Below are 22,288 nucleotides of genomic sequence, written 5' to 3' on the forward strand. Positions count from 1 at the left end.
GTATACAGGTAAAACTGACGCGCAGATTGTTCGTCGGTGAACTGATTAAATCGTTTGGTACCTGATAAGGCATCAGGAGTTAGTTGTTCAATTGTTCGGTGAGGGGGGCAGCCACAACTGCGACCTTTCCTCTGTAATTAAAACCTTCTAATTTTAAGTGTTAAATAGGTGAGACAGGAATTCTCGACTCTTTCCCAGACGATAATTAAAGTTAACCGTATAGCAAGAGGCCAAATTATTTGATTTTTAAATGTTTTCATGCGTATTTTCATCGTTTTCAATCAAAGACAATAAAATCATTCAAATAAAGTATTTTCCACACATTTCATACTTTTCAACCATCTAAGACAGTTAAATAAAGGTAGGCCTATTTCAATACTAAGCATATTTGTATTACTTTACAAACACGTTGTTAGATTATTTTTAATATCCATTTTGTCTTTTCCATACATGTATTATGCACGTTTTTTTTTTTTTTTTTTTTTTTTTTTTTTTTTTTTTTTTTTGTAAATAACAATATATGCCCATTGAATTTTCCAATTCTCTTGTCATTGAGTTCAGAAACAAATAACTTTTTATTTTGCCGATAACGCGTTCAACAATAGCCGATGTACTTTCTTCTTCGTATGTCTCTGTTGATCTTGAAAATATGAGCCCCGTTTGTGCAAATCAGTAATACGTAAACGGGACTGGCTACGTAATAAAAAAAATTTATTAACGTCTCACGTTAAAAAAAAATAGAACCCACCCTACGAAGGGTTATGAGAGACTAAAACCTGTGATAGGCCTACTACATTTAAAATGATCACTTATCATAAAAAGCACACACAAAAAGGATATTACATACAAAACTTTTCTAACCTTCTCTTTGTTGTTACACAAAAAGTCGTGAAAGTTCTTGAATTTTTTGTAAGTAGAATCCCCGTGTAAAACTTCACAGCTTTTACTTTCTTTTTCCATAATCTCATGCTTAAAGTCTTTTCTTTCTTTTTAGGCCCCTATTCTTTAATTTTTTCTTCAGATCTTTATGATGTTTTTTTTTTCTCGCATTGTTTACCCCCGAGTTCTATTTGCCGATAGTTCGTTATATCCGTTGATTAACTAAGCATTTCTGTTTTTTATTAAAGCACCGTTGATCTCCTAATATTATAGTTTTTCTTCCCGCCTTCGAAATGCTCAGCGCAAACGCGATGCCCTGCTTTTGATCCAAACCTGCTATATTTTCCTTTCTTTCTACCATATTTTTCATTCTAACGGGTTTGTTGGGAACTTATTAAACCTCATGTGTCGATCTCGCTTAGGCCCTACTGGTTATTGTAGCAGCGGGACAAAAAGCACGTAAACCCAGCCATGGTTTCGACATGGCAGGACTCCCCTACCCACAATGCAATTTCCATTTCCGGAAAAGATGAAAAAGGTCTACACGTCATTACCGAATTCCTCAACATCAACCAATCACGGTTATTACTTATGAAAGTAAAACGAGGTTAGCAGTTAGGGGAATTCCCTGAACTTCCCCGTAAGTGGGACTTTTATTGAGTCTAAATTATACCGTAACACTTAATATACTCGCCAAAATGGCGACTTGCATCATAAATTTCACACGCCAGATTTAATTTGCTGGCGAGTGCGAGTGTCAAACGCTGCTACAACGGTAAAATTAGCGGTCCACCTAAAATACAGTACGAAAACCGCTGTAGTAATCGGAGTTTTTTCCTTCCTCCACCTGGTCTGCTCTTCATGTGCCAAGATAGGCCACCACAGGTGAGTCAGTCAGGCCATAGTCAGGCCAGGTACTGTAGAGACAGCACGCCCCCTGCAGGAGATCGTCTACATTGTGACATCATAACTGCCACGCATCCGTTGTCTCAGATCTCCCGAATCGGACGTGCTACGATCGACGATCTCTACAATTCTCAAGGAGCCTAACAATAGCAACAGTGATCACTCGTGATCACTCACCAAATCAGTAAGTAGACACAGTGAATCCTTAGCACGACACAGTGAATACTGTACCGCAAAAACCGCGAAAACCAGAAGTTGCTCGGCGAAGACCTCACTATAAGCTACTAATAATCGATGTTTTCGACAAATCACCGTAATATTTGGGTAACTTGGACCACATTACATATATCAGGACCTTTGATAGTGATGTTTCAGTGAATTTAGTAAGTAACAGCTGAGTTTTCTTGATCGGCAATCTAGCGTGGGAGCCATTGTTTGGTTAACAATTGGCATGTGTAAACAGCAGTGTCCCCTCAGGCCCACTAGATGCCATCTCAGGCCAGTATTGCCCTCTCAGGCCAGTAATGCTCTCTCAGGCATATGAATGTGGATAACAGCACAATATTTTCTGCGTACTTAATACATACATATAAGAATCTAACAAACATTCATCAAGTAACATTTACAACATTGTACCAACTTGAAGTCAATTAATGCTTTATTTGTAAATGTGTTCTTTGTGCATGTGAAGAATTCCTTCTAACTGTACATGAAGTTGTAAGAACTTTTTCTTTGCATAAAACTTTATAAAGAAAATATATAATCATTAAATGTTTTTCATTATAAAAAGTTGTTTTTGTTTGTTCAAATCATGTTAAAATATAGGCTCTCTACATACCAAATTCCATTTTACCAAAACAGTTATCAATACATATATAGTAAATGTATGCACTGGCAAATTATTTTTTAAGAAAAGGGACTTCTCATTCTGAGACAACTACAGTATATAGTTAATACCACTAACCCAGTGGACTTGCATGCTTTTTATCATTAATGCATGGACTGTATTATATTTTATATTAATAACAGTTTTATCAAAGAACTTGTAGGTTCATTTGACATTACACTCATTAGGATCTGCTTGTCATTAATGGTATGCTTCAGTGGCTCTGTGCCCTCAGTAATGATCAAGAAATGATCAAGACTTAACTAGTTAAAGCTGCAGTCTTAGCTGTCACTAATTAAGTCCATCTAGCTGCCAGTGTCAACAAATTTAAGTTCACTGCTACATCGATATCTTTTCCATGAATTTATACAATTTTTTGGTGAATTTTTTTAACATTTTCTCATTTTTTTCGAACTGAGCTGAGAATTTGAATTAATGGGCCTGAAGCCATGTGATATTTGTTTCTGACTCTGCTGTTAGGCAAAATGTAATATTGCATCAGCATTTTCTATCTTGTACCTCATTATTTTCTGTTTTTTTTACTGAAAGTTATGCAGTTTTGGGTGGAATATGGGCATGAAACCCATTTATTAGTTATCCATGTTACATAAGGTAGATAATCAATTAAATCTCAATATTACTAATTTAAAATCCATCTGGCAGTTTTCATTTCCTTGCCTTTGTGGGCCCATAGCCACATCTCAGTGGCAGGTGGGCTGCGTATAGGGGTCCACACATTCGACAATTCTTTGTTTTTGTATTTATTATTAGCGCAGGTCGCACGTTTAGATAAAATACATTTGCTTGCCTTGTTTGTATCTGTAATAAAAAGTACAAGTGTTGATAATTGATAGCCAGTATTGAGTAATAGAAATAACAGTAGGGATAAAAAATGAACACGATAGAAAGCAGTACAGTCACCATTGTAAAAGAACAAATAAGCGCATGTCGGGCATAAGACAAAAACAGTTCATAAAAATACTAGACACTTAAAAAAAGGACTTTATAGAAACAATGGATATTTCAACAAATATAATTCTGGTTTTATTTTTACGTAATCTTCAAAACCTAGCACGCTCTTTTAACGTCCCTTTTTACATGCAGCACATGGTACAATGTACGCATCCTAGTAGTTTGCTCGTTTATTCTTATTTTGGTATACTTGGAACTGAGGACAAAATGTAGGCCTTTGAAAACATAACGCGCACCTCATATTAGCCTGCTAGCGCAGTCTGTAGCGCAGTCTATAAACAAGGCAGCAAAGCTGTCAAATGTACAGACAAAAAGCAAGAAAATAACTATGCACAAAATAGGCTACTGTCAATTCTGATGCAAAAGTACATTATGTTAAACTGTAAATTCAACATCAAATTTTAATTATGCTCAACAGGTAATACCAATGAAAGTAAAATGTGTAACAAGCATAAGGCTTCAGGCCCATGAGAGTTCAAGTTCACACTGAAAATGTATAACTTCCAGAAAAAGAAGCCAATTAGACTGCTTTTCCAACTCAGGCTACATGCCGATTTTCGAACTTGACCTCCGTTTAAGTAAGATCGATTACTCCTGAGAGTTTCACGACAACAGGCCTATCGGTTTTCCTTGAAATGTGTTTACAGTGTTGCATATATGTTGAAAAGTGAAAGAAAAAAGCATAACTTCTACAATAATGGCCTGATCATCCTGATTTTCGAACTTGACCTGCGTTTTATGAATATTCATCAGCTCTTTAAATATAAAGCCCAAAAGTAAAACTGCCTTCCACTTATCGTGTTTACAATGAAAGTGCAAGGTGCCAGCAACGGCGATGACGGCTACGACAGACGCAGGTGATGGCAATATGTACAGACACATCTGTACATATTTACTGTACTGTTTGAGAACAGTAAGTGACATGGTTTTTCTTAAATGGTCATCATGGGAGCAGTGCCCAAAATAGGTTTTTTTCAAATTTTGATGCAATATTACATAATGTTTAACAGCATAATGACCATCAATTTTTAAGAATAAAATATTAGTATCATGGATTTTCAGAAAATGTGACTAGCAAAGGTCTTCAGGCCCATGGAACTTCAAAGCCACAACTTGAAAATGCCAAAATGTGAACAAGACAGCACTGTTCTGAAATGGGTTTATTTCCATTTTTAACAATTTTTAACATAAAACAAAATTAACAGTTTACTGCCATTTTTATATTATCAACTAAGAAAATTGATGAGATGGGAAAAATATAAATAGAATAGTGTTAAATGTCCAATTTCTTCCATTCTGAGATTCTGAACATAGTGAATGATTGAATCTGACAAACTGCAATGATATGAGTTTATTTCCATTTTTGAAACTTTATTACACAATACACAATATCAAGTTTAACATCATTTTTACAAAATTAACTAACAATGTTGTAAAGATGCAGGAAATGTCAAACAAACACTTTTACGTATCTTATTAGTTTAATAATGAGACTGTTAACATGCCTAAGAATTGAATCTGAGGAAATGTGAAAAATATGCTGAAAAGTGAAAAAACAGCATAACTTCTACAATAATGGCCCGATCATGCTGATTTTCGAACTTGACCTGCGTTTTATGAATATTCATCAGCTCTGTAAATATAAAGCCAAAAAGTAAAACTGCCCTCCACTTATCGTGTTTACAAGGAAAGTGCACGGCGCCGGCATCGCCATCGCCATCGCCATTGATTTAGTCAAAAGCACACAGGTAAATATTTTTGTGATCTTTTAAAAAAAACTTTAAAATGATGAATTTTCACAATGGGGCAATGGGTGTTAATCTTTCAAGGTCATACAATAACAGCAATGTGGTGGTTTTCTTTTGGTTGACATCCAATAGTTGAGAAATATCTCCTATCAGTCTCAGCTTCAGTTTCAATCTCTTGTGGACTTTCTACCACAGTCCAGGAAAAAAATTCCCTTATTCATAAACTACTATCTATAATGTGCGTGGATTTAGCAGTGCCCACCCCAGATTAGTTAACATTTTTATTTGATTCTTTTAATTGTATATGAATATATTTTAAACAAGTCACAGTGAAATAAAACATGTATTTAGTTTTTCTTATTTGAAAGAAAATGAGGCATCTTCTCTGCATAGTAGTAAATTATATGAATATTTATTATGGTGTTCAGCATTTTTGTCACAAACTTAAAATACCAATATATATTTTCCCTCATGCTCCTTGCCCTAAGATGTTCATAATTTATTAATTTTGCTAATTTTCTTTTGGTATACAACTTATTTGTAAGAATATTTGTTGTAGGTAAAGTCCATTGGTAACCAGCTACACTGTTAGAAGTTGTGATATCAAAGCAAAGCAGTTATCAATGTTAAGGGTGCCTCAACATGATAGTATTTGATGCATTTTGTCCCCGAGAATCATGCATGATCATACATTTTGACAAGTCCAACATCTGCCTCAACACTGAGGACTAATTTGGCATGTTACAATCAGGTAGAAAGTATCATTATGATAATTTCCCCTATTTAAGTTAATATTTTCAATTTTTAATTTAAAGAGTAAAGTTAGGTCACCTGCTAGTTTTCAGTAAAGAAATATGAGAAAAAAATTATGGATAACACAGACTTTATGATATCAAAACTGTGGGAGCATTATACTAAGCAGGACTTGATTAGGTGAGTCTTTAATACAAATAGCATGATTATCAAGGCTTATAAAGTAATGCTAACTTGTTTTCTCATTTAGTATTTTTTGTGACTGAAAATCTAATGTACTGCTATATCTTTCCGAGAAAAACTGAGCTGCAAGACTGGTTTGTCAAATAAAGTGCAATAGTACACACCATATCACTCCCATTCTGAAAGGATAAAACTGGCTGCTTGTATTTGTATTATTTTTAAGGCGATACATACACAAGGACCATTATATTTATCTGATCCTATCTGTTTTAACTGACCATGGCGGTCCACACATTTTAATACTGAGAATGACCTTATTTTAGAACAGTCTATTTTAGAGAAGGGGTGCCTCAAAAGTTATGGAGATCGGGCTTTTACAATCAATGCCTCCAAATTATGGAACGCCTTACCAAATTTTATTAGAAAAGCAGACGACTTTGACAGTTTTAAATCCCTTCTTAAAACTCACATTTTTAAATCCGTCTATATCTCTTAGGTATATATATATAATGTTTTTAGTAGTGTTAATTTTAAATGGCTTCCAATTGTTTCAGATTTAAATATTGTAGTGATTTTTTAATGATTTTAGTTATATTATTGTAAGGCGCCTTGAGGTAGCACGTAAGGCACCATATAAGAATATTATTATTATTATTATTATTGACAGATATCTTTTACATGTCTATTTTATTTTACAAGTTTTTTTATTTAGAATCCTGGTTGTGAAGAACTAGAAATTTCTTCCACTTGTATGAGTACCAATTTCTACTGTATATATTAAGTATTCAAGTAATCTGTTCTGTTATCGACTTCAAGTACCTGAGAGGGCACGACGGGCCTTACAGGGCGCTGTTTTAAATTGGAGGTAGAGCATACTCAAGCAATAAATAGCCGTAAAACACAAACTCACGTTGAACATCAAAACTTTATTAGAAAACCTATATCAAAGTTAACACTGACTGTAATTTAGAGTATAGTAACTGACAGTGCTTTACTTATTTGTCGATTATATCAGATATTAACGGCAACTGCACGTGAGGGAGAAGACGAGGTTTTCACAGTGGTACATGTACCTGGTAGTTTTCTTGATATCCGTAGTTAGTAGTGCCGATTATTTACGACCATAAAGTTCTACCAGTCCTTTCTTATGGGTAATTTATGAAAAATTGCATATCATGCCGTAAATAAATAACTGTGTGCATTCTCCTTCCACATACGAAAGCGACGGCAATCAGAGCTCCCGCCATCTTGGATAAAATTAGTTATGTTGTATATAAAAAAAACGATGTGCGGAAACAAATACTACACACCAGTCAGCATAAAAACAACCCAAGCAATAAATGATTCAGAAAACAAGTACCATTTATCCAAAAAATATCCATTTCATGAGATAAATAACCTTAATTCAATTTATTTACATCTGAATGAGTTCGTAGTTTAGCAGTCACCGCTACTGCGCATGCGCAGATGGTCTTTTTCGCGTAATTTTAGCGTTGATTGTTTTTAATGTAATTTAACCATTTTGTGTTTTGAAAAAAATTTTATTTCATTTTTTGGTACCTGAATATATGCTGTAAACATCTTGTATAGCCATCTTACATAACTACGTCGGCCATACGAGTTATTTGTCAGTGAATATGGGGTTACCTGAACATTTTATATAGAAAAGCATATGGGAGAAAAATTTCAGGCTTAAATATAAAACACTCTAAAAAATTAATTATTTTAAATATGCAACTTCTCGGGCTCAATTTATTAGTTTTTAGCATAGTTCTTCACAGTAAATTAAAAGAAAACAAAATCTGGGAGGGTCACGTTCCAATGCCCCTATGTTATTTTTCTGATTCTTACAGAGACTGGTACTAATTAAATGTTCCATTGAAACAGCAGTGCTGAGATCCAGCAAAAGTTAATCAAAAAGAAAAATATATGTATAACAATAAAAAAAGAAAGAATATAAAATTGTCTTTTATGTAACAATTATATTCTCAATTAATGTCAAAACGAAAAATCTAATGATATAAAAACTTTGACGCAGGTAAGACTGCGGCGCGCTTCACATGACCGGATGTAGCAGTTATGTATGCACTGCGGACCTTCCTTGACCTACATACATTGTTCATCGTAGCAGCGGGAACACATTACGCGTTATGAAATAACGTTATTCCAAGGACAGGATATATATATATACGAGTTTCCGTATGAAGCAATAGGACATAATACGATTCCTGCATACTTTTTGTGCGTGCAAAGACATTGATGACAGAAATGTGAGTACTTTGTTGGAATGATCTGGTACCGGAAGTCAGGAGTGATGAAAGCGAGAGTTGGGCGGGGTTGTGAAGAAAAAGAACGAGGGAGAGAGAAGAAGAAGAAGAAGAAGGAGCTGCAGAGACAAGAGCTAGATGATAGACCAAGGGATCCAGTGTCACTTGTACGGTTTATTCTGCTTGAACCATCCGTCCTGACCGATTGTACACGTAGCAGACACGTGTATGAATAATGAACCGTTCCGTGAATGATCCGTTGTTATTCACCTGTGCATTGACGTGGCTTGTTCGTTTCCCACCTCATTATATATTTACTATAGTGGGGATATTTCTAGCTAAAATTCATCTGTTAATACAGAATTTTTAATTGATAATTTTGATACAGAATCAGCGTCAAATTACAGTTCAATGCTTGGATGAACCTACCATGGATGGGCCGTTGTTATTTAGCTGTTGGCCTTCTACATGTATAATTGTATTGGTTTTACTTGGCTAGTGTGTTGATATGGCCACCTGAGAGAAATCGCAGTAGAGGTGAACAACTATAAGATATGAATATTTCTAAAGACTATGCTTGAATATGCACTATGTTCTCAGCAGTGTATGTTTATTTAAAGGGATAATACCTCTTCGTATGAAATCTGTATTTCACAATAAAAACATTGTGAATGGCTCATAAAAATATAATATATTCTGTTTTCCCACAAAAACAGCTGTTATAGCTATTATTCTGATATCTGAGCTTGTCTTTAGACCACGTGACCTCCATTGATGGCTATACTCTGTTAAAATCTCTTAAGAGATTTTAACAAAAAAACAAACTTTTTAGAAAAAAAACAGGGACTAACCTTGAATGTAAAAATGGATTCATTAACCATTGGTAAGTATGGGAAAATTGTTGTTTACTCCAGGAAAATTCATTTTTTGGCCGAAACAAAGAGTTATTATCACTTTAAGTAATAGAGATGGACCATATACACCAGAAGTCTCTCAGATTTGCCTGTGCTTCATGTGCAAGAGCAGAACGGATGGTTCACGCTCTGAACAATTCATGCCACAATGGTGATCCTAGTGTTAAAAGTGATATAATATACAATTGGTTTCCTGGAAACATCTGCACGGTAAAACATTAAAAGGACTAGCAGAGTCAAGTAGCAAATAAGGTATCTGTGACCCCATTCCCATAGATTTTAGATCGATCTATTCCTGTGGGGAGTCTCACTAGATTACTGTCAGCTTAGCCGGCTTAAGCGTCTATCCTGCTTAAAACATTAACTATGTTGCACGCTAGGCTGACTGCAATTTAGAGTGAACCCCGAAGGAGTTAGGTCGATCTGAATCTCTGGGAATGCACCCTATTTTGTCCTTGGCTTACTATAAATGTTATTTGTGGGGATTATTTGCACTGTTCACCTTAGCACGAAAATTTATGCATTAGCACTCCTATTGACGATTCTGATATGTACTGGCTGTGCAATACATATGGCTGTGCAGTACATATCAGATTCATCAGTAGGAGTGCTAATGCATAAATTTTTGTGCTATGTTCACCTCACCTATCTTGTGCATTTATCTCTGTCTATTAGTCATAGCCTTCCAACTGGAGTGTAGTAATGGCTTTGCATGTGAGGAATTCATAAGTATGTAGCCAAGTAAAACAACACATTACTATGTACCATTCTTTGCATTTAATATAGAGTTCTGCCTCATTTTGAGGCATGCCAGATCACTAACATTCACAATTACAACAAATGTCTCTCAAAATTTAGTTTACAGCGCCAATCTAAAATGAATAGAATGCAAAGTATGTTTGTTTTTCATTCATCGATTACGCAACATTCATCCCAAATGAACCTATATAGCTTTCTGCACATGTAGTTTGGTGACCTTAGACATCTGTAGGTGTACATTCAGACAGTTGTGACCAGTTTTGAGGTGCAGTTTTGCGCAGTACATATTTTCAATAACTATCACTGCATTTATTCAATGAAACTGATATCATTGGTTATTCAGTCTGTTTTTTTTCATCAAGTCATGGCAAAATATCAGATGCATGTTAGTAATTCCTTGAAAGTACTAATAACTGTGAATACAAGGAAGCTGCCAAGTTTGACTTTGTCCTGGATCACAGCCAGTTTAGACACAATATATTTACTTGTACTAGTAACACACTAGTTGTGATATTTGCTGCCTTTAAAGCAGTTATTTTCCAAAAATTTTGTTTAAAGAAATAACTTTCTAAATTTGCTGGGTGGTCCACAGACTGTAAGAGATTATTAATAAAAAACAAACTTTTTAGAAAAAAAAGGGACTGACTTTGAATGTAGGAATTGATTCATTAACCATTGGTAAGTATGGGAAAATTGTTGTTTACTCCAAGAAAATTCATTTTTTGGCCAAAATGAACAGTTATTATCCCTTAAATCAGCAGTGGTCAAGCTCACACATATGGTCCGTTATATATAGTGCAGGCCTTGCGTCTCTGTAGTGGCCTGCTTGATGTGGTCAGTTTGGGATGATATGTATTTGACCCAAGCAGTGGTCATTACCCACCGTCACCCATCACCATGCCAAAAACACCTTGCAGGTAAAACACAAAATACACCCTTAGTTTTGTTTTAGAAGTCATGTAACATCAGATTATCGTCTTCTACCCTTCCCCTGTAAGATCAACGAACCAGATATCGTATTTTGTTTTTCCTTAAAATTCTAAATATTTTTTTCAATTTTCCCATGTTACTCCTCATAAAATGTACTTCAACAAGGAAACATAGGCAAATTTAACTTTGATCAGTCTGAGATTGTGACAGTTTTAGCAGTCACAATTGTGTCCAGTAGCCTCCAAAAAACATTTTAAACTAGTCTCAGTTCCTTCACCCAGACGAGTCATGATTGCCTGAAGAGCTTGAGGACAGGCAAGGTTATGTGAGAATACAATAAATAGAAATAAATCGCATGTAAATTTGTGGAAATAAAATATTTAGTTCGGACCAGCACAGAATTAGGAGGACCTGCAGATTTCTTGTAAATGTACCATGAAAATCTGACTCCCCTAAAAGGTGACTTTCCAGTAATATTTTCATCATTTCATATTATGCATACTGCAAAATAAAAGTCATATACTCAAATCAAATAAGTTTTATGAAGTTTTGTGGGGGGGGGGAGTCAAATTTTCATGGGAGAGTCAAATTTTCATGGGAGTCGGATTATCATGTTACACAGTTCCTCTAGACCTTCAGTACCTCAAAGTTTTCTCCTTGTCTGGTCACCAGAAGTCTGATGACTGCAATATTAGGTTGGCATTTGGCAGTGAAAATTGCAGTACACCGCAGTTTTAATATGTTGCTGGCTCCTGTCAAAGTTCTATCTTTTTAATAAAATAATTGGTGTCACTTCATTAATATAATCTTTTGTCTCTTTTTCCAGCTCCAGTCTCCATACAGCATGGTGTCTTCTAGGTGAACAGACTTTACCCGACTGAACAAGGGGAGCATGTATTTTTAATATGAATGAGACAGGAAATAGCAGCTGCAGGAATATCCCTTCATCTTACACAGTTGTGGAAGCCAGCAAGTTTCAGGATGAATGGGTTGTGAAGATAATCAGGTAACTGGACATCTTGCTGGTAGTACACAAAATCAGCTCTTAGCTTTGAGTTACAGGTAACAGTGGGCTGATTGGTTTTCTCTCTTTCCTCTGTGGAGACACAATACCAATTTTCACAATTTTTGGATTTGTCTTATTTTAATGTAACTTGAAAAGCATTGGTTTTTATAATAATCCACACTTTTTTTATTAAAAAAAACTTCATATCATAATGAGCATTGTAGCTTTATAGTCATTTTTGCCATTTTTTATTCACATCTTTCATTTGTTAACAGTGCATTTATTTAATTTAAACCATTAATCTTATATGCACAAAACATGTACAATATGAATACTTCTATTAAAATATTGTCCATGTGCATTTTACTCTTCATATATAATGGCTGGAGGACATGTTCCTTTGTTGGCTGAAGTACTGGATAATTATATTACTTATAAACTTCTGAGCATCAGTGGGCAAGTGGTTGAATGTCTTGTTTAATGAATGATTATTTTTCTAGTTCCACATACACAGTTTGACAGTTTGTGTACATTGCCTTGGTAGTGGCCTGCTTGATGTGGTCAGTTTGGGATGAAATGGAGCAGTGGTCACTAGTTCCCTCGGATGACCGGTTGCCATGGCAGTAAATGGACTACTTATAGGTATTACACAAAAAATGGTTGATATTGTTTTACTAGTCATGTGACAATAGATTATTTGTTATCTTATCTGTAGAGAATGAAACCGATTATCATATTTTTTGTTTTCTTTACATAGAGTAATTTGTCATGATAAGAATTTTTATTAGTAATTTCCTTAGTGACTTCTCTCAAATTGCTCCTCAGAAAATGTCTTCCAATTAATCACAGCCAATTGATATACTTATCCCAGATTTTTACAGTGTGCAAATTTCACAAAAATTTCAACAGATTTGGCAGAGTTCTGTTTATATAATTGTGTTCAATCTGAGTTTGTGCTGGTCTCTGCAGTCACTATTGTGCCCAGTAGCTTTCAAAAGGCAAAGGTCATTTTTAACTTATCACAGGTCAATCACCACAACACTGATGTTTACCATATAAGATGGGCACTTGGCAGTTTACCATAGTTTTAATATTTTCCCAACTGGCTCTGGTGGACTGTCAGGTTTTTGTCTTTTCTTTTTATGAAAATATTTGCGTTCCTTCACATAAACATTGTCATTTCTCATTTTACAGCCCCAGCATGCATACAACATGGTGTTTTTGCCTTGTTGAACATGCGTGGAATGTATTTTATATGAAGTAGACAGGAAATGGCAGTTGCAAGAAAAGCTCTTCATCTCACCCAGATATGCAACACAGCAAGTTTCAGGATGAATGATTTGTGAAGAGCCATAGTAAACAGGTAACTGGACTTGTTGCAGGTAGCTCACAAAATGAACCTCTGGTTTATGTTTAGAAGTAAGAATGGGTTATTGGTTTTCTGTCTTTCCTCTGTAGAGAAACAAATATCAATAGTCAGGTGAATCATTAATAAAATAAATGATTCACTGCTTTAATTGTAATGTGAATTTAAGTTTTATAGTCATTAAGTACTTAAGTATTTGGTCCACACCCCTCATTTGTTAATAATTCATTTGAACCAATTCATCTGTACGAACAAAACATATAAAATGAATACTTGTAATATATATTTAATATATTTACCTATATTGTTCATGTGTAAGTAACTTCTTATACGTAGTGGCTAAAGGAACTCCATGTTTTATTATTTGGGTAAACAGGAATGTTAACAGATCTGTAAAGGCGCATTCAGAACAGCGGACTAAAAGATCCGCGGATCAAATATGGACGACCCACTAGAATGCCTGTTGCGTAACACCCGCAGGGAATCTATTCTGTGTCCAATCGGGAATTAAGCGGCAAGCTTTTTAGTGGGCCGCCATATTTGATCCTAGGATCTGTTAGTCCTATGTTCTGAATGCGCTCTAACACTAACACTTAACATACCTGGAATTCTGACCTCACCCTGCGTACCGTAGCCTATGAACAGGGATTACCATAGTGATCTTCAACTGTTGCTTACATGTTCAATTTATTTATGCTTTTTCCAAATAAAAAAAAAAAAACGCAATCACATGTAAATTGATATTGCAATATGAGCAGTATCAAGATATATCAAGTACTCTGAAGTATCGAATAAAAGTACTGGATGGAATAAAAGTACTGGGCGGAAAAAACCTTTACACCACTCCCCCCCCCCCCCCCCCCCCCCCCCAAAAAAAAAAAAAAAATGAAATAAATAAATAGTAAAGTAAAGTAAAGAAAAAGAAGAGAAAGAAAAAAGCTAGCTATTGATCATTGTAAAAAAAAATTCACCAGGTAAAATTCACTCAGTATTATAATTTATCTTAAAAACGGGATATCTAATTTATTTTCAAAAAAAAAATATTTGCCATGAGTTAAATTTCATAATAGTCAGGGGCCGAAGACCCAGATATATCGCACCTAAGCCGCCTCCGAGAGCCATACGGAGACGTTATTCATACAAAATTTATTCTCAGATATAAGGTTCGTTTTGCATACCTGTAAACTCCTAAGGGTTTATCTTACATAGAAATGTGATTTAACATCGTTTAAATCATAAATCGGCATGAAATAATTGACGTTTGAAAACAGACACAACTTCTTTGCTGCACTTGAAATGACCTCCTTAGCTATAAATATGATCCTATCACCTTGCGACATTGCATCATTCGATCGATATAGATGAGTAGTTGTCACTGCTGAAGGGAAAGCACGTCTATTTATAGGAACTGAAATCAGGTGACGCATGTACTGTTGTGTTCAGAGAGCGACTTCCGCTTGACCTACTTTCCAGTGCTGTTTGTAGAACAGTCGGTAATGAGTTGAGATCTCGATTTTCTTCTCATTATACTTCAATTTAAGAAAATAAAAAGCGTGACTTGTACTTGTGTAATTTCCCACCGGTACAATAGGTATTTAATAAACATACCGGGTGGAAGATTTTTGAAAAATTAATAAGCGTACTGGGTGAAAATGGAGCGTACCGGCGGGAAGAAATTTGGGAAATTAATTAACGTACCGGTACGTTTATTTGATACTTCAGAGTATGGTGAAATAAAATAAAAAGCCTCCTATATTTGAATAAGGTATCATTAAAGGGTTCCTAGTAATAATTTGCACTATGATGTACGGAGGATACTAAAGGAAATTACAGATATTATCCAGTTACATTACAAACAGTAACACTCATTTCATTTATATTTTTAGCAAATACACTTCAGGAATTGTGTTAAGAGCTGCAGGCAGACCAAGAGGTCTGTTTTACACTGAGTGAGAGTGCTACCAGAACCACCCAGAACAAGACTTCCAAACACAATAGTTCCTGCGGAGCCAGTTATATGGAACAGTACAGTTACACAACAAATGTGGGTTCCAGGTAACACAAAGAATCAATTTCCCCCGTATGCATGGAAACTGTTCGAGTAGAGGCAGCATATACAGCTAGGAGATTGTGTTGGACAATACTCCATCACTGAATAGACACAATGAACGTGTTTAAATGTGAATTGATATTTAAGTTCAGTTATAATTTGTTATAATAACTTTTCCCGCATTCGTGGAAACTGTTATAGTACAAGTAGAGGCAGCATGTACAGCAAGATTGTGGTAGACTATAAGCCATCTCTGAAGGGAAAAAGGCTTCATTTAGATGTGAATATATATTTCAGCTCAAATATTATATGTTATAGATGATCTCTGATAGTGTGTGGTCATGATTTGCAATTGCAAATTTAATCGCATTTATTATATACAGACACTTGTGGTCTGTCTATATTTTGATCATGGTATCTGTCCAGTGTCATCACCATATAGCACTTTGTGACTCATCTGTTGTTTACCCTATAACTGATAAACTGTATTTTTGTTGGAATTTTAATTTCTCTAGAAAATCAACATCATTATTTTATGATATTGTTTTGGTATCTTTAGCAGTTTGGACATGCTGCTACAGTATGTCCAGAGCATAACAAATTGAAGTAGCAATGTGGATATGTTTGTATTTTCGTCTGACTTTTTGTTTATGATTCTGATATTTTATCCAGTTACTAAATATCACCATTTTGTGAATTAATGAAATTATCGAAAGTTCATTGTCAAGTGATTTGTCTGGTGCATGGAAGGTTCCTTCATCTGATAGTCTAATGATGCCAGGGTCCAGTGGTTCAAAATGTTGTATAGTCTGAGGCTCAGTGCTTGTAAAATCTGAAAGTACAATAGTGTATGGTGTAATATAGCGATTATAGGATCTGTGGAGGGCATTAATGTTTTTAATGACTGACCATTACTCCATTATGCCCCAGCATGGGGCAGGTGTTATTTAATGGCTCTAATTTCATTGTTTCTTGAGCTCAAACATTAGGTTTTATGGTCTCGTGGCCTGCTGCTGTAAACATAAATAGTTATGTCATCACACACAAGCTATATTTAAAAAGATTTAAAAAAAAAACAGTAATTCCTTTCAATGAAGAATTTTATTTGTCTGAATTATATGACATACATATTTGCATTCCCCAATAATGTAGGAGCATCTGTAATTTCTGAGACTGTATGAATGTCTTTAACAGAAAAAAAATCTGTTTGCAATATTTGCTATGATGCTTACAGCTTTCATGATAGATTTGTGCACATCTGATAGTTTTGTCTCATATCCTCTGGTCCTTTTTCATTTTTGACCAAATTTACTTATTTACAATTGGTACTGACAATGATCGCAATTCCTTGGGCCTTCAGTAAGAATGTTCTTCTTCTTTAAAACACTGTATGGTAAAGGTTTAGTAAACCGCTTGTTGATAATCTTTGCCAGTTTGTCTTTTATCTCTGGCCAACAAGATTCCTCTTCATCCTATTCAAAAGGCAAGGGATATAAAAATATTTTCCATGCCTAATTATTTTTTCAATTAACTTAGAAATCAAGGCAAACACTTTCTCGTCCCTTGCTATTTCTTGTTCAAGGCACTGAGCCTCTTGTCTCAGGCATAGATTCTCTTGCTGGACCCACTGATCCTCCTGCTGGAGGCGCTGGGCATCCAGCTCCTGCTGCTTCTTGCCAATGTTGTAATATTCGTCAAAATTTGGCCCTGGAAGTCTTCTTGTCTTTGGGTGGCTGACCACTTGTGGAGGGCTGACTCTCCTCCACATCTGCTGGCTTTGCTGAGGCCCTTCTCCTTTTCTGCCTCCTCTCTTTTTGTTTTGCTTCTGGCTGTCGTCTGCAGCCGCATTCTATTCAAGCACATCAGTGAGTTTTTGTAGCAAGTGGTCTCTTTCACTTACTTTTTCAGCTGTTCTTGATCTGTAAAAAACAAGGTGAAATGAATGTACTCCTAAACCCTCAGTCTATTCAACTGATGATGAATAAAGCATTTTACTGGCAAATGAAGTGTGTGTTTGTGTGTGTGTGTGTGTCCTGGTTAAGAACTTGGATTTCTGTTGTTCTGATGGTCTGAGGGTCAGTAACACCCTGGTCTCGATCTCCAGTAGCTATAGGGTCTTGGTTTGTTGGTTCTGTTGTTTTTGGCCTTGTACAACCGTTTTCCTTGCTCTGTAGGACTGGAAGTCATCTTCCTGGCTGCCAATGTTGGATTGAATTCTAGCACTTGATGCCTAAAATGCCCAACTTCATTCAGATGAACATGTCCGCCTTCTGGAGTAATGGAGAATCTCCTCAGGAACGTATGTTTTAGCGCATCTGTCCATATCTCCTCAGTGCCTTGTGAGGCGGAGTGCCTGGTCTGGGGTGGTGCAAGTGATTCTGACATTCTTTTTTCTTGTTACATACTGCTGTGTCTATTGTCTAATTAATAGAACCATCTTTCCCTCAATAATTGTTAAACTATAATCTAACTGAATAAAACCTACATATTCTAATGTGCCTAGGGTTTGTACAAATAAGGCAGCAAAGCTGTCAAATGTACACGGACAAAAAGAAAATAATGTCAACTCACTGGTTGTCTGTGTGTTAATTGATTTATTAAACAAATGTATTTCATGAAGATACATTTGATTATCATGTACATGTAATGACTGTGCCATCCTTCCATTACATACTGGAAGTCGTCTTCCTGGCTGCCAATGTTGGATCGAATTCTAGCACTTGATGCCAAAAAGGCCAACTTCCTTCAGATGAACATGTCCGCCTTCTGGAGTAATGGAGAATCTCCTTAGGAACGTATGTTTGAGTGCATCTGTCCTCACTGCCTTGTGAGGCAGAGTGCCTGGTCTGGGGTGGTGCAAGTGATTCTGACATTGTTTGTTCTTGTTACATACTGCTATATGTCTATTGTCAAATTAATAGAACCATCTTTCCCTCAATTATTGTTAAACTATAATCTAACTGAATAAAACCTACATATTCTAATGTGCCTAGGATTTGTACAAATAAGGCAGCAAAGCTGTCAAATGTACACGGACAAAAAAAAAAATGTGAACTCACTGGTTGTCCGTGTATTAATTGATTTATAAAACAAATGTATTTCATGAAGATACATTTGATTATCATGTACATGTAATGACTGTGCCATGTTTCCATTACATACATTACCTTCTCACTAGAGCCTTGAGTAAACCGTATTCTGTATACTTAATCCTCAGGTAACCCACTTGCTGTGAGATTGGTCTCTTTCAGATCTGTTGCTATCAGCTCCTCTTTTGTCTTTAGATTTCTGTGATACACCATTTTAGCTGTAAATGTGAGCAGATGCATTGCTTATGTTGCTGAATTTGCATGGTTCTTAACATATGCCTTTCCATTCTAAAACATTCTAAAACCTGCTATTTCCTGGGTGTTGGCTATTTAGTCAAGGGTAAACTGCCAGTTAAAGCGAAAGTGAAAGGTGGTATGTTGGTGGTATGTTGAGAGACTTTTTTTCTCTAAGCTGGCTGCTAATAGTGAAGCCTTTGTCAGCCATTACACTGTCTCCTTCTAGAAGGTCTAATATTCCACTTCCTGTGTGTCAGAGGTGCAGTGATCTGTGTCAGAGGTGCAGCTAGTAAACAAAGAAGAAATGAAGTTTGTCGAAAAATTTGGGGCAATACCATTGAGAGCTTTAAATGTATTATGGCTCTTGTAATTTGAGTATGTTTTGCTACTTAAAAACAAGGGATGTGTTGGCCCCCAACACAAAATACAACAAGTTGGCCCAGGTTATAATCTTTCTTCTCACAGTGCTTAAATGGCACTTGAATCAGTTGGCAAAATCTTGTTCATAGAGCCCAGCTTTTAATCTACACAAGAACATGAACAGTTCGTCAATTAGAAGCATATTACGTGGACGGCACCTCAAACTTGGTCTTTCTGATGCTGCATAATAAGCACTCTGCATGTTGTCTGCTGCTGGTTTTACAAATTCAAACAATAATCTAAATGTAGAACAAGTAAAACCTGTATAAAATATCATAATGGTATCGTCTGAACCAAATCTTTCAACCCCAAATGTCTCCAAAGATAGCTGCTGTTTCAGATTGGTATTTTCCTCTTGTAAGCTTGTAAGAGGAAATTGAATCAGAAATATAAAGTATATATACATTAGGCAAGATATATATGACAAATATATATGGCCAGATCTTAACCATAAGTTTCTCCCTTTTTCTTTTCATTTTTTTCTTCATGAATACCCCTTTGTCCCTTCCATTTTGACAAAGAAAGGTCTTTGTCTAGGTTGAAAGAGGACAATGTTGCAATTTTATGAAAAAGAAACAAATAATGTGAAATTGATCAATGAATTGATATTCACATTGGAGTAATAAATATTAAATTAAAACATTTATTAATCTAAATTTTCTCTAAATGAAAAGTGATGATATGACTAAAAAGTAATTAAGTACATGTGTATATATATATAAGTTCCATAATCACTACACATCCATATTGATTATAGAACAACAAATATACCTAAAAAAATTCTTCCAGTCCTTCATCGCTTTCAACCAATCGTTAGCTCTTTGTAACGGAATATGCTTCTTCCCATCTAAATATTTCAATTTGTCCATTTCTAGACACATTGAATTATTTTCTGTTCTAGCATCCTTTACATCAAACATCTGCTCATCCCTCATTTTTCTTAAAAGCCTCATTTCCTTCTCAAATACCTATAAATTAATAAATATGTACCTCACCAAACTAATTCACACTCAAAAGAAGCCCTTATTTAACCTCTTCAATTTAATCCTATCACCAATTACACACCTGCAATTACAAATCACAAACATTTTTCTTTCCAGTAATTACTGTTTCTACAAACAAAATCTCTCTAACCTGATGAATTTCAACATAACTAATATCAACTAATAAAAAACAGTCATACTGGCACCAAGTGTACTGGTTGAATCAGTGTGTTGTAAGAGATACTATAAATTTATACAGTCTTCAACAAACTTATATAAACCAAGGTCTTGGGCACTTCCTTTCTGCAGCTTCTGTCTGTATGAGTAGGTTTTCTTTGAGGACAGGTTCCTCCATGATCTACTGCATAAAAAACATCGCAATTACAAATGCTTGTGCATAGGGGACATCGTAAATTATATTTTCCCGTCGTCGACATTGGGCTGCGGTACAAGTTGGTGGTATGTCGAGATTTCCGTTGAAGTAAGCGTGTTCGAAGAGGGAGGGAGAAGCGACTTCATATCTACAGGCTCTTTAGCCCAGATTTTTTCCCTGAGGGTCTTGGGGACATGTTGGTCTAATAATGAATAGTAGCCCTTACCTTGAGAGCCCTGATCTTGAACCGAGCCGAGGAGGTGAGTGGTTAGCTGAAGCTGTGTTTGGTTAGAGGCAAGGTTACCCATGTAATCCTGAGAGGACGTAAGACCGGGATTAGAGAAGGAGTAACCCGTGTTACCCTGTGACGACGAGGTAGGCTGACAAACTTGTGGTTGGACTGAATTACCCATGTAACCCGAGTTACCCATGTAACCCTGTGGGAATGGAGGGTGGGTTGGAGCAGAGAAACCCATGTTACCTTGTCACGACGTGGAAGGCTGGTCGTGAGATTGCAGATGCACGGAGTTACCCATGCAACCCTGCGCGGGAGGTAGCTAAGTCGGGGCAGAGTAACCCATGTTACTCGGCATTGACCTTACTGCTTCTAGATTCACGGTGTGCGAGGATGCTCGGCCGTGTAGGGAAACCTGGCTCTGGATAGGGTTACCCATGTAACCCTGTGAGGTTAGTTGATTGCTAGATGGTGGGCTGTTCATGACACCATGAGGAGCTTGTTGCGAAGAAGTCGGGTTGCTGTTGATTGTGCGTACATCAGAGGTCAGTGGTCCGCTACTAGGAATCGAGTTAAGGCGTCGGCTCCCATCTTCTTCCTTCATAAGCCTGTTCTTTTTTTCTGTTACCATAATTTGCAAGAATTCTCTTCTTGGGTTGCCATAATCAATGGCCTCCTCACCATGAAAAGCCATGTATAGGGGATTGCGTAGATTTTCTACTGTCAGCAGTTGTTCAAGGCCATCCTCCCACACAGAATATCTGCTAACAAATATTTCTGTGCGGTCATAACTTGGGGTGTCCTCTGTATCTATTTTTTTTTATGCCTGGGATGTGAGCAGCTCGGAAGTTAATATTCTCCGATAGGCAATTTAAAAAGTTTTCTAAGTAAGATCGTGATAGTATGGTCCTTGATGTACATTTGTTCAATATAAAGGTCAGGGCCTCATTGTCGGCATAGAACTTCTTTCTTCTGCTTAATACAAATGAAACATGTCCCATAACAAAAGACAGACAACACCAAGTAAACATTTTATAAATCGACTTCTTTTTAATATAATCATAATATCAACTTGTTATCTTGCAGTTCAAAATTTTTTAACATCAATTTTCTTTGTAAAAAAAACTTCATTAAAATACCTTATATGTATTATTTCTGTTATGTTAAAGGGATTCCCTTACCATAGTATGAAACATTTTCTTTTTAACACTGCCTTAAAAATTTGTTAAATTAATTTAAATTTAACTTTCCATGAATTTAAATTTCTGATTACAAATTTCCTATTTCATATTCATTAAAGTACAAAACTAAACTACATGCATCCAATATACC

General features: G+C 35.9%; 1 long non-coding RNA gene across 6 annotated transcripts; it reads left to right on the forward strand.

Moving 5' to 3' along the window:
- The first annotated feature begins 1,554 nt into the window (after nucleotides 1-1,554).
- Nucleotides 1,555-22,099, forward strand: LOC106151842 (uncharacterized). 6 transcript variants are annotated; one of them, XR_015330973.1, is made up of 6 exons: nucleotides 1,555-1,969; nucleotides 8,366-8,597; nucleotides 12,024-12,203; nucleotides 12,704-12,845; nucleotides 13,398-13,566; nucleotides 15,456-22,099. It is a non-coding gene; the product is annotated as an uncharacterized LOC106151842 (long non-coding RNA). The 6 variants fall into 6 exon arrangements; XR_015330974.1 differs by lacking the exon at nucleotides 8,366-8,597 and having other exon boundaries at nucleotides 1,770-1,969; XR_015330971.1 differs by lacking the exons at nucleotides 1,555-1,969; nucleotides 8,366-8,597 and adding an exon at nucleotides 8,604-8,820.
- Nucleotides 22,100-22,288: the final 189 nt, after the last annotated feature.

This window comes from Lingula anatina, chromosome 9, assembly GCF_051362555.1.
Source record: "Lingula anatina isolate TDL-2025a chromosome 9, LinAna3.0, whole genome shotgun sequence".
Taxonomy (NCBI): domain Eukaryota; kingdom Metazoa; phylum Brachiopoda; class Lingulata; order Lingulida; family Lingulidae; genus Lingula; species Lingula anatina.